Raw genomic sequence first — 13,768 nt, forward strand, 5'->3', positions numbered from 1 at the left:
AAATTAAAAAAAAAACAAAAAAAGAGGAAGAAAATATAGATGTCAAGTTAAAAGAAACACTACTTCAAAGAAGGCCGGTGACCCCACAACAACTAATAAATCCCTCTAAAACATTGTGGTGTGAAAGTATTTACATGTACTCTGTCTCATTGATTCCTCAGGGTGTACCTGTATAGGTGGGTTCTATTAAGAGTGAACAACAAGAGTTCTCACTAAGTGATCAAAACTGCAGTCAGACTACTAGGACTCCTGAGGAACTTTCTGGGTGACATGAGGACTGATGACTTGTTTCCCATTCCCCCCACCCCAGACATCTTTTGACAAACTTCTGCCACCTAGAGTGACCTGAGCATGACCCTAGTTCCTGCAGCCTGATGGAACCCAAAGACCTCACCCTCTTCTGTCCCAGGCTGACCTCGCCCCTCTCCAGCTGACAACCTGTATTCCTATGGGTTTCCCCTCTGTTCATTTCAACTAGGAAGTAAATCATCATTAACATGTGCTTTTAAGCTCTTTACTTTTTTCATTACTATGAGATTCAATACTACACTGAATATATGTTGACCAGATGTTTTACTTTTTATTTCCTGTTTTGAGAATTATATGTTTATGTTTGTTGCCCATTTATCTACTAGAAAGTTATCACTTAGTTACATAAAAATTTTCTATGACACCCAAGAGAAATCCATGAATTCTATTAAAAATGTAAAATATCACAATCAGTAAGGCTTTGTTGTTTCAAACCAATCCTGCAAGTATGTCTAAATGAATCACATCAATTTATTAAAATCCCAGACCTGTAACTGCTTTGTTATTTGAGATGTTGGAGTTTGTTTACCAGGTATTGTTAGCTTGAACATTAAACAAATAGTGGTTCCAGAAACCTGATATTCGGGTTTGATCTTGTTTATGGCTCTTTCTGCCACATCAACTGAACATTTCATCCAAAAGAAAAAGAATACATGTTCTTCTCACCCACGAAATTAAAAGACGCTTTCTCCTTGGAAGAAAAGCTATGACAAACTTAGACAGCATATTAAAAAGCAGAGACATTACTTTGCCAACAAAGGTCTGTAGTGTCAAAGCTATCGTTTTTCCAGTAGTCATGTATGGATATGAGAGTTGAACCATAAAGAAGGCTGAGCGTCGAAGAATTGATGCTTTTGAACTGTGGTGTTGGAGAAGACTCTTGAGAGTCTCTTGGACTGCAAGGAGATAAAACCAGTCAATCCTAACAGAAATCAACCCTGAAAATTTGTTAGAAGTACTGATGCTAAAGTTCCAATACTTTGCCCACCTTAACTCGAAGAGCTGACTCATCAGAAAAGACCCTGATGCTGGGAAAGATTGAAGGCAGGAGGAGAAGGAGACGACAGAGGATGAGATGGTTGGATGGCATGACCGTCTCAATGGACATGAGTTTGAGCAAGCTTTGGGAGACGGTGAAGGACAGGGAAGCCTGGTGTGCTACAGTCCATGGGGTCACGAAGAGTTGGACATGACTGAATGACTGAATAACAATATGTTCTTCTCAAGTGCATGTGGAGCAGTCTCCAGGATTGATCACATTCTGGAAGACATACTAAGCCTCAGTAATTTTAAGAAAATTGAAATCATATGAAAAACCATTTCCAACCACGACACGATGAGATTAAAAATCACTACAAGAAAAAAACTAAAAAGCACAAACATGGAGGTTAAACAATATTTCACTAAAAAAAACCAATGGATCACTGAAGAAAGCAAAAAGTGCCTAGAAACAAATGAAAATGAAAGCAAAAGCATGATGATCCAAAATTATGGAATGAAGCAAAAGCAGTTCTAAGAAGGAAGTTTATAGCACTACAATCTTACCTCAGAAACCAAGAAATATCTCAAATAAACAACCTATCCTTACACCTAAAGCAATTGGAGAAAGAAGAGCAAACAAAAGCCAAAGCCAGTGGAAGTAAAGAAATAAAGATCAGAGCAGAAATAAATGACGTAGTGATAAAGAAAACCACAGAATAGATCAGTAAAATTAAAAGCTGATTCTTTAAAAAGATAAACAAAATTAATAAAGCTTTAACCATCAGGGGAAAAAGAAGGGAAAGGACTTAAATCAATAAAATTTCTAAATGAAAAAGGAGAATTTACAATGGACACCACAAAAATGTACAGGATCGTAAGAGACTACTACAAGCAACTATATGTCAATAAAATAGACAACCTAGAAGAAATGGACAAATTCTTAAAAAGGTACACTCTCCCAAGTCTGAAACAGAAGACCTAGAAAATATAAACAGACCAATCACAGGTACTGAAATCAAAACTGTGATTTAAAAACTCCCCAAAGCAAAAGCCTGGGACCTAGTAGCTTCACAGGCAAATATTCTATCAAACATTTGGAGAAGAGCTAACACCTATCCTTCTGAAACTATTCCCCGAAAATTGCAGAGGAAGGAAAACTCCCCAACTCATTTTATGAGCCCACCATCACCCTGATATGTCCACACCAAACAAAGATATCACAGAAAAAGAAAGTTACAGGCCAATATTACCGTTGAAAATATACGTAAAAATCCTCCACAAAATACAAGCAATCTGAAACCAGCAATACATTAAAAGGATCATACACCATGATCAAGTGGGATTTATCCCAGGAATGCAAGGAGTTTTCAGTATCCACAAACCAATCAATGTGATACACCACATCAACAAACTGAAGAATAGAAACCATATGATCATCTCAACAGATGCAGGAAAAGCTTTTGACAAAATTATACACCCACTTATGATAAAAGATCTCCATGAAGTGGACACAGAAGAATCTACCTCAACATAATAAAGGCCATGTATGACAAACCTATAGCTAACATCATACTCAACAGTGAAAAGCTGAAAGTATTTTCTCTAAGATCAAGAATAAAACACAGATGTTCAACCTCACCACTTTTATTCAATGTATCTTTCAAAGTCCTAGCCATGGCAATCAGCGAAGAAAAAGAAATAACAGGAATTTACATTGGAAAAGAAGTAAAACTGTCAGTGACTGTAGATGACATGATACTGAGAGAGTCAATTCCTAGGCAGATTGATAAGAAGTTGGGGTCCCCAAGGAGGAGGAAGGGGTCTGGGGCTCTCGAAGTGGAGACAGGGATCTGGAATTCTCAAGGAGGAGGAAAGGACAAACATCTTTTTTTTTTTTTTTCTCTATGTTCCTTAGTCTTAGTCATATAAAATGTTTTTTTTTTTCTTTAGGCCTGGAACTGATGATTACACAACAAGCAACTCAGTTTAAACTCTGTACTAAGGATTATATAACAACATGCATCCTGCTTGAGGACAGTTTCTCCTTCCTGAAAACCTTCTGGCTAATCCTGTTATCTTAAAATGTAAACTATGGAAGTGGGTCTAGTAAGATCTTTACAACCTTGAGACATTCTTTTGATTTATTGTAATAACTAATTAAAAAACATATAACTCCCTTGCTTAGAACTAGCGAGGGGGGCACTCTCCATCCCCCTTCTGATATCTATGTCTGAAGCTTTCTCTCTTTTCACTTTAATAAAACTCTGCTATACAAAAGCTCTTGAATGATCAAGCCTGGTCCCTGGTCCTGAAGTTAAATCTTCTTTGGAGATCACAATTTCAACACCATAAGCCATCAATACTATACATAGAAGATCCTGAAGATACTACCAGAAAACTACTAGAGCTCAGCAATGAATTTGGTAAAGTTACAGGATACAAAATTAATATACAGAAACCTGTTGTGTTTCTATAAACTAACAACAGAAGATCAGAAAGAGAAATTAAGGGGGAAATCCCATTTACTATTGCACCAAAAAGAATAAAATACCTAGGAATAAAGCTACCTAAGGAAGCAAAAGGCCTGTAATCTGAAAAGTATAACTTGCTGGTGAAAGAAATAAAAAATGGCACAGATAGGATATACCATGTTCTTAGATTGGGAGAATCAATATTGTAAAAAATGAATATACTACCCAAGGCAACCTACAGATTCAATGCAATCTCTATCAAATTATCAATGACATTTTTCACAGAACTAGAATTTAAAAAAATCATAAAATTTCTAGGGAGATAAAAAAAGACCCTGAATATCCAAAGTAATTTTAAGAAAAAACAGAGCTGGAAGAATCAGGCTCCCTAACTTCCAACTATACTACAAAGCTATAGTCATCAAAACAGTGTGATACTGGCACACAAAAAAAATAGAAATATATACCAAATGGAACAGGATTAAAAGCCCAGAAATAATCTACAGTCAATTAATGCATCTATGATCAACTCCTGCACCTACAGTCAATTAATCTATAACAAAGGAGGCAAGAATATACAACAGAGAAAAGACAATGACTTCAATAAGTGGTGCTGGGAAAACTGGGCAGATACATGTAAAACAAATGAAGCTAGAACATTCTTTAATGCCATACACAAAAATAAACTCAAAATGGATTGAAGATCTAAATGTAAGACTGTATACTATAAAACTCTTAGAGAAAAACATAGGCAGAACACTCTTTGATATAAATTGCAGCAACATCTTTTTGGGTACACCTCCTAGAGTAATGGAAATGAAAACAAAAATATACAAAATGGGACCTAATTAAACTCAAAAGCTTTTGTACAGCAAAGGAAACCATAAACCAAACAAAAAGACAACTTATAGAATGGGAGAAAATATTTGCAAACAAAGCAACTAAGCAACTGACAAGGGCTTAATCTCCAAAATTTACAAATACCTCATGCAGCTCAATATCAAAAAATAAATAAGTAAATAAACAACCCATTCAAAAAAAAAAAAAATGGGCAGAACACCTAAAGAGACATTTCTCCAAGGAAGACATACAGATGGCCAATAGGCACATGAAAAGATGCTCAACATCACTATTAGAGAAACGCAAGTCAAAACTACAATGAGGTACCACCTCACACCAGTCAGAATGGGCATCATCAAAGTCTATAAACAATAAATGCTGGGGAAGATGTGGAGAAAACAGAATTCTCCTACCCTCTTAGTGGGAATGTAAATTGATACAGCCACTATAGAGAACAGTAAGGAGGATCCTTAAGAAACTAAAACTAGAGCTACCATGTAACCCAGCAATCCCAATCCTGGGTCTATATATGGAATAAGCTGTGGTTTGAAAGGATGTATGTACCCAATGTTCATAGCACCACTGTTTACAATAGCCAAGACATGGAAGGAGCCTAAGTGTCCATTGACAGATAAATGGATAAAGAAGATGTACATATATACAGTGGAATATTACTCAGCTGTTAAAAAGAATGAAATAATGCCATTTGCAGCAACATGGATAGATCTGGAGATAATATCATACTAAGTGAAGTGAGTCAGACAGAAAGACAATTATCATATGATATCTTTTATATGTGGAATCTTTTAAAAATGAACTTATTTACAAAGCAGGAACAGACTTAGAGAATGAATTTATGGTTACCAGGGGTCCCAAATAGCTGGACAACACTTAGTGACTGAACAACAACAAAAAGCTAAAAAAAAAAAAAAAATGAGTTACCTAGGAGTGAGCATGCTCTTTGCATATTCCAAAAGAAATAATAAAAATATCAGTTTGAAAACACAGGTTGTTGTTGTTCCATCATGTCTGACTCTTTGCGACCACATAGACTGCAGCAAACCAGACTTTCCTGTCCATGTCCTCAAACTCATGTCCATTGAGTTGGTGATGCCATCCAACCATCTCATCCTCTGTCATCCCCTTCTCTTCCTGCCTTCAATCTTTCCCAGCATCAGGGTCTTTTCCAATGAGTCAGTTCTTCACATCAGGTGGCCAAAGTACTGGAGCTTCAGCTAATTTCATTGAAGTGATGGGAGTGAATGCCATATTAGTTTTCTGAATGTTGAGTTTTAAGCTTACTTCTTCACTCTCCTCTTTCACTTCCATCAAGAGGCTCTTTAGTTCCTCTTTGCTTTCTGTCATAAGGGTGGTGTCATTTGCATATCTGAGGTTATTGAGATTTCTCTCGTTAATCTTGATTCCAACTCAAGCTTCATAGAGCCCGGCATTTTGCATGATGTACTCTGCATTTAAATTAAATAAGCAGGGTAACAATATGCAGTCTTGACGTACTCCTTTCCCAGTTTTCAGCCAGTCTGTTGTTCCATGATCAGTTCTAACTGTCGCTTCTTGATCTGCATACAGGTTTCTCAGGAGGCAGGTATCCCCATCTCTTTAAGAATTTTCCACAGTTTGTTGTGATCCTCACAATCAAAGGCTTTAATATAGTCAATGAAGCAGAAGTAGATGTCAACTATATTTTCTAAAGAGCTATAGTATCATGCTACCAAACAGTTCTCATGCTCTCTCACATAAGAGAGGGGAGAGGAAAATGTCTATTTGCTACATTAATGTTACTGTACACCTAGGTATTTCTGTTATTGTAATCATAGGATATGACAGCCTATCTCATTGAGGCAAGAAGGCTATGTAGATCCAGGAAGTGATTGATGAGGGAATACTTGGTCAGAAACTAAGGACCTTGACTCCAGAAACTGGAAAGATTTGATTCTTCATTATTCTGAAAATGTGAATATCTACCAAATAAGAAGTGAGAAATTAATAGCAGTCTGAAAATGTTCACTGATGGAAAATGAGTCAGCTTCTATCAGAAGAACTGATTCCAACCTCCGAAGACATCTGAGATTCTAACCAATAAAGAGATCAGAGCTCAATAAAACGATCTGAACAGTAAATGGATTTGACAAAGAAGGTGACCAAAGGTAGAAAGAGCTTTTACAGGATAGGGAATGTAATATAGGTCCAGTAATAACCCAAAGTCAGAGAGTCAGGGCAAGATCTGAGAAGGCCAGGGCAGCTGCAGAGAAGCACTGCAGATCTGAGTCACTTGGGCCCAACACCAGAGATTCTGGTTGTTCAGTTGCTAACCAGCTTCAGCAGCAGGGCCACAAGGAGGGGAAGAGTCCAGGAATGAGTGGGTGGCTCAGCCAAAGATGTCAAAATGAAACTCAAGTTAAATTAGTGAAAATACTGGGCTATTCTGTTTCTGTAGAACTGTGTTGGACTTATTTTCCCTCTCTTAGCTTCCCAGTCCTAGTGGTTGTTTGCTAAACTTTTATAGGATCTATATTAGCCTAGTGGTCCAAAAGTTCCCTTGCTAAAGAGTGAAATCTGAAAAATTGTAATACAGTACAATTTTATATTACTCATTTAAACTTTGTGGTGCACTAGTAAATAAAATACCCAAACTACTGAAATTTCTTTTTTGTTTCTTTATCATCCTTCCTTTCAACAGATATTGATGCAGTGAGTAAAGAGAAGCAAAGGAATGCACCAGAATAATTTAGGGAAGTTATCTTAGCAAAAAAAGATTACTTACCTCCACCATGAGAAATTCTGATTCAACAGATCTTGGTTGATAAATACATTAAATTCAAGGGCAAATATAAACTTTGAGGGAAAAAAAAAAATTTTTTTTTTTTCATTTACACTGCTGCACTGAGGACAAAGGGAATTCTCCATACCTTAGCCAGAAAAGTAGGAGGATTAGTGAACTGCTGAGGGCCAGACCTCAAAAGTAGGCAGCACCAGTTATTTGAGTTCTGGAACCTAGAAGGAACTACTAAAAATAATGCAGATAGAGGAAGAGAGGTGAACAATGTCTGGGGTCTGCTATGGTTGTTGACAACCGTCTAGAGCATTCCATCAAACTCTTCTTTACCAAAGAAGAACAGGAAAGTTCCAAGTTTGGAGATCAAATATGGGGTAACGATAACCCTATATGCAAGACAGAAAAAGAGACACAGATGTATAGAACAGACTTTTGGACTCTATGGGAGAAGGCGAGGGTGGGATGATCTGAGAGAACAGCATCGAAACATGTATATTATAAAGTGTGAAACAGATCACCAGTCCAGGTTGGATGCATGAGACAAGTGCTCGGGGCTGGTGCACTGGGATGACCCAGAGGGATGGGATGGGGAGGGAGGTGGGAGGGGGGATCAGGATGGGGAACACATGTAAATCCATGGCTGATTCATGTCAGTGTACGGCAAAAACCACTACAATATTGTAAAGTAATTAGCCTCCAACTAATAAAAATAAAGGAAAAAAAAATAAAAATAAACAAATAAATAAATTAATTAAAAAAAACAAAAAAACAAAGTCAATGGCTACCTGATGGGGAGGCGTAGTGGGGGCCTGGAGGGACAGAGGACCAGCATAAAGCAGGCCTCCTCACTGGCAAAGTCAGAGGACAAGGGAGCCCACTGCTGCTGGTCAGGCCCAGGGTGTGAAATGGAATGAGAAGGGTGGCCAGTGGATCTGGAGAGGCAAATGGGAGATCTCAGCACAGGTATATTGAATAACAGTGTGTGTTCTGGGGAATCTAACTAACCACAGGTCAGTTAGGGATGGTGATCATCTTCTAACTGACCTGTGCATTGACAGCAACAAATAATGCCAACCTCACTTCAGACTTTGTATCCATGTAATTACAAAGAGATGAGAAAGAAAAATAAAATTGCCAAAAAGACCAGTGATATTTAAAAATCTAACTTCTATGCTGTATCAGTCAGGGTTCAGTCACAGAGAACAGAATCCATTCAAGCTATTTAACCAGAAAAGGATTTATTACAGGCTATTACATAATCATTGGGAAGGCTTAAAACACACACAATGGAAGGAGCTTCCAGAACAAATCCCAAAGCCACATGTAGAACTTGGCCACCAACAAAGCTGCTTCCATTGTCATGACCCAGAAGCTATCTGCTATTCTGGGCAGCAGTTACCATAGCTGCTGGCTCCTGAACCATGTTGGGGATGCCACAAACTGTCCCAGCCAAATGAATAACTCAAGCTTTGCCTCTCTCCCCACTTAACTCAGTTCCAGATTCAAGTCTCCCACCAGCTCCTCTGTTTGGCTGAACCTGATAAACATTCAGAACCTGGGAGCAACGGCCTCTGGGAGATGAAGTTTTTGCTTTCCAGACTCTGCAGTGGAGTAAGGAATCCTGAAAAGGGGCTGGATGAGGTACTGAGTGAACCAGATACAATCTATACCCCCGACGTTAAACGGTGTTGAGACTGAACAAATGAAAAAGAAAACAACTATGAGGAAACCTCGGGGAATTTTGAGTGTTTTTACGGACAAAAACATAACTGGGAAATCAATGGTACATTTAGATTATGAAAGGCATGGGGTACTTTGGAGTGGGATGAGTACTGCTGTGATGTAAGCATATTGTCAAGCACAGGGTATGATGTGCTATCTCTGAAATGTCTCTAGGGGCTCATCTTTTTTTTTTTTTTCCCCTTTTGCCCATTCAGTACTGGTTCTTCCCCTCCTTCTGGGAAATACAGTCATGTGGCTCAGTTTAAGTCTGGGATGATCAGAGCATCTGTGTTCTCTAGCTACAGTGATTGGTCCAAGGACCGGCACGTAACCTAAGCCAGAGCAATCAGAGCCCTTGCTCAGGGTTATTCTGGCTGGAGCTCCAGGAGAGGCCTTGAGTGTCCTGCCCAACCATTCAGAATCCACATCCCAGTCCCCTTCTGTTATTCTCAAGTCAGCATCCCTGGCACAGACAATTTCTGAAGTGATGAAAGCTAAAAAGTTTGAAGCTGCATTTTACAATTTCATTAAGTATCTTCAAGGGGTTACTTAACATTCTAAAATTCATTTTTCTATATTTCATGGGAAAAGTGCATATTCAAATGATATTTGAGATTGAAGTCTAACAAAAAATATGCTATTGTCTAAAAATGACTAGTTTTCCTTAAGGGGTTGATGATAGCAAAATCCATGAATAAGACCACATAAGTTTTTTTTAGAGTGAGTCCTATAAAACTGTGACTATTCCTGAAAAAGAAATTTTCTTTCATTTTTCAAAAAAAAGAAGAAAAGAGTCATGTCCTTTGTGGAACTGCAAACAGAAAATTCTGGTTAGTTGCCAGATCAAATGCTCTTTTTTCTCTTTTTACCCTGTTAGTTTTTGTGCAGTATTTGATGTCATTTATAACCTCTCCCTTGTGTAACAGGAGGAAAGAGGCAGGGCACAACTTTTGAAAGAATGACATAGCCCAGGGACACAACATAAACTGATTAGAATCAAATGGGACCAAGATGGCAGACAAGACCAGACCTTAATCCTCAATCAACAAGTGAAAAGACACACCCAGAGGTGCCAGGACAGCATTGTCAAATGACCAAGGAGTGGGGCAGTGGCCCAAATTCCGGAAATCTCCACTCCTTCCCAAAAATAGCTGGAATAACCCTCCCACTCATTTGCATATGAAATTACCCAGCCTATAAGAACTAACCACACCAAATTTCACGGCCGCACTCACCGTCTGCGATGACCCACACTCTGTCTGTGGACTGTGCCTCTCTCTGTATCTGAATAAATCCACTTCTTACCTATCACTCTGCCTCTCACTGAATTCTTTCTGCGATGAGACTTCAAGAACCTGAGCTTCATTAGGTCCTGAAACTGGGTACCATGGGTTTTGGTGGGGTTTGAGTCCCAGCCACATGGGTTCAAGTCCCAAGCAAGGTTTTGGCTGGGTTCAAGTCCCAACCATGTGAGGCTGAGTCCCAATCTGAGATAAACAGTTTCACTTGCAATCTCTTACCTCTTTTGGTTTTAGAGATACCACTCTTACATTAATAATTTCAAATTTATTTACTTACTTTGATTTCTCTCCTGAACTGTGTATCTCTATTAACACTACTTATTTTGGAAAGTTTTCAACAGACTCCAGAAGAACCTGCCCTCATCCCTCACAAGCCCATAACCCCCTTCTATCCTCCCTTTTTGATTCTTGACCCCATTGGTGAATCTAGAAGAAAGACAGGACTCATCATTCAGTCTCACAGACTTGAGGAGAACAAAAGACAAAGTAAAGGGCAAGGCACAAAGGGATTCCTTGTCTTCGATCAACTACTGGTGATCATGTCTTATACCTGGATGAGCGCCAAAGTCAAAGCAAGTAAAACAAGTCTAACTTAGGAGCTCAGTGGAAATTAGGAGATAAAACATACAGTTTAAAAAGATCTCAAGGACCTAAACAGACATTTCTCCAAAGAAGACATAGAGATGAATAACAAACACATGAAAAGATGCTCAACATCACTTATTATTAGAGAAATGAAAATCAAAATTACAATGAGATATCATCTCACACTGGTCAGAACTGCCATCATCAAAACACTACAAACAATAAATGCTGGAGAGGATGTGGGGAAAAGAGAACGCTCTTGCATGGTTGGTGGGAATGTAAATTGATATATCCACCATGGAGGAGAGTATGGAAAACCCTTAAAAAACTAGGAATACAACTACAGTATGACCCAACAATCCCACTACTGGGAATAAAACCTGAGAAAACCATAATTGAAAAAGACACATGTACCCCAATGTTCACTGCAGCACTATTTACAATAGCTAGGACATGGAAGTAACTTAGATGTCCACTGACAGATGAATGGATAATGAAGTTGTGATACATAAATACAATGGAATATTACTCAGCCATATAATGGAATGCATTTGAGCCAATACTAATGAGGCAGATGAACATAGAGCCTATTATACAGAGTGAAGTAAGTCAGAAAGAGAAAAACAAATATTGTATATTAAGGTATATATACGAAATCAAGAAAGATGGTACTGATGAACATATGTGCAGGGCAGCAATGAGCTGCAAACAAAGAACAGACTTATGGACACGAGGTGGGGGGGTGGTTAGGGAGGAGGAGAGGGTGGGATGTATGGAGACAGTAATATGGAAACTTACATTACCATATGCAAAACAGATAGCCAGTGAGAATTTGTATGACCCAGGGAAATCAAACCAGGCCTGTTACAACCTAGAGAGGTGGGATGCGGTGGGAGGTGGGAGGGAAGTTCAAAAGGGAGGGGACATATTTATGCCTATGACTGATTCATGTTGATGTATGGCAGAAACCAACACAATATTGTAAAGCAATAATCCTTCAATTAATTTTTTTATTTTTAAAAAGGAGCTCTCAAAACAGTAGGAAATCTGATGAATTTCCCTTGTTCAGTTCAGTCACTCAGCTGTGTCCGACTCTTTGTGAACCCATGGACCATGGCACGCCAGGTTTCCCTATCCATCACCAACTCCCAGAGCTAGCTCAAACTCATTTCCATCAAGTCGGTGATGCCATCCAGCCATCTCATACTCTGTCATCCCCTTCTCCTCCTGTCTTCAATCTTTCCCAGCATCAGGGTCTTTTCCAATGAGTCAGCTCTTTGCATCAGGTGGCCAAAATATTGGAGTTTCAGCTTCAGCATCAGTCCTTCCAGTGAATATTCAGGACTGATTTCCTTTAGGGTGGACTGGTTGGATCTCCTTGCAATCCAAGGGACTCTCAAGAGTCTTCTCCAACACCACATTTCAAAAGCATCAATTCTTCGGTGCTCAGCTTTCTTTATGGTCCAACTCTCACATCCATAAGTAACAATTGAAAAACCATACCTTTGATAGTACGGACCCTTGTCAGTAAAGCAAAGTCTCTGCTTTCTGATATGCTGTCTAGATTTGTCATAGCTTTTCTTCCAAGGACCAAGCGTCTTTTAATTCTATGGCTTAAGTCACCATCTACAATGATTTTGGAGCCAAAGAAAATAAAGGCTGTCACTGTTTCCATTGTTTCCCCATCTATTTGCCATGAAGTGATGGGACCAGATGCCATGATCTTAGTTTTTTGAATGTTGAGTTTTTAAGCCAACTTTTTCACTCTCCCTTTCACTTTCAACTGGAGGCTCTTCATTTCCTCCTCGCTTTCTACCATAAGGGTGTTGTCACCTGCATATCTGGAGTTATTGATATTTCTCTCAGCAATCTTGATTCCAGCTTGTGATTCATCCAGCCCAGCATTTTGTATGATGTACTCTGCATTTAAATTAAATAAGCAGGGTGACAATATGCAGCCTTGACGTACTCCTTACCCAATTTTGAATCAGTCCGTTGTTCCATGGCCGGTTCTAATTGTCACTTCTTGACCTGCATACAGATTTCTCAGGAAGCAGGTAAGGAGGTCTGGTATTCCCATCTTTTTAAGAATTTTCCACAATTTGTTGTGATCCACACAAAGGCTTTGGCATAGTCAATAAAGCAGAAGCAGATGTTTTTCTGGAACTCTCTTGCTTTTTCTATGACCCAGTGGATGTTAGCAGTTTGATCTCTGGTTCCTTTGCCTTTTCTAAATCCAGGTTGAACATCTGGAAGTTCTTGGTTCACGTACTGTTGAAACCTTGCTTGGAGAATTTTGAGCATTACTTTGCTAGTGTGTAAGATGAGTGAAACTGTGTGGTAGCTTGAACATTCTTTGGCATTGCCCTTCTTTGGGACTGGAAATGAAAACTGACCTTTTCCAGTCCTGTGGCCACTGCTGAGTTTTCCAAATTTGTTGACATATTGAGTGCAACACTTTAACAGCATCATCTTTTAGGATTTGAAATAGCTCAGTTGGAATTCCATCCCCTTCCCTAGCTTTGTTCATAGTGATGCTTTCTAAGGCCAACTTGACTTCACATTCCAGGATGTCTGGCTCTAGGTGAGTGATCACACTATCGTGGTTATCTGGGTCATTAAGATCTTTTTTGTATAGTTCTTCTGTGTATTCTTGTCACCTCTTCTTAATATCACCTGCTTCTGTTAGGTTCGTACTGTTTCTGCACTTTATTGTGTCCATCTTCACATGAAATGTTACCTTGGTATCTCTAATTTTCTTGAGG

This window comes from Dama dama, chromosome 9 (assembly GCF_033118175.1).
Source record: "Dama dama isolate Ldn47 chromosome 9, ASM3311817v1, whole genome shotgun sequence".
Classification (NCBI taxonomy): domain Eukaryota; kingdom Metazoa; phylum Chordata; class Mammalia; order Artiodactyla; family Cervidae; genus Dama; species Dama dama.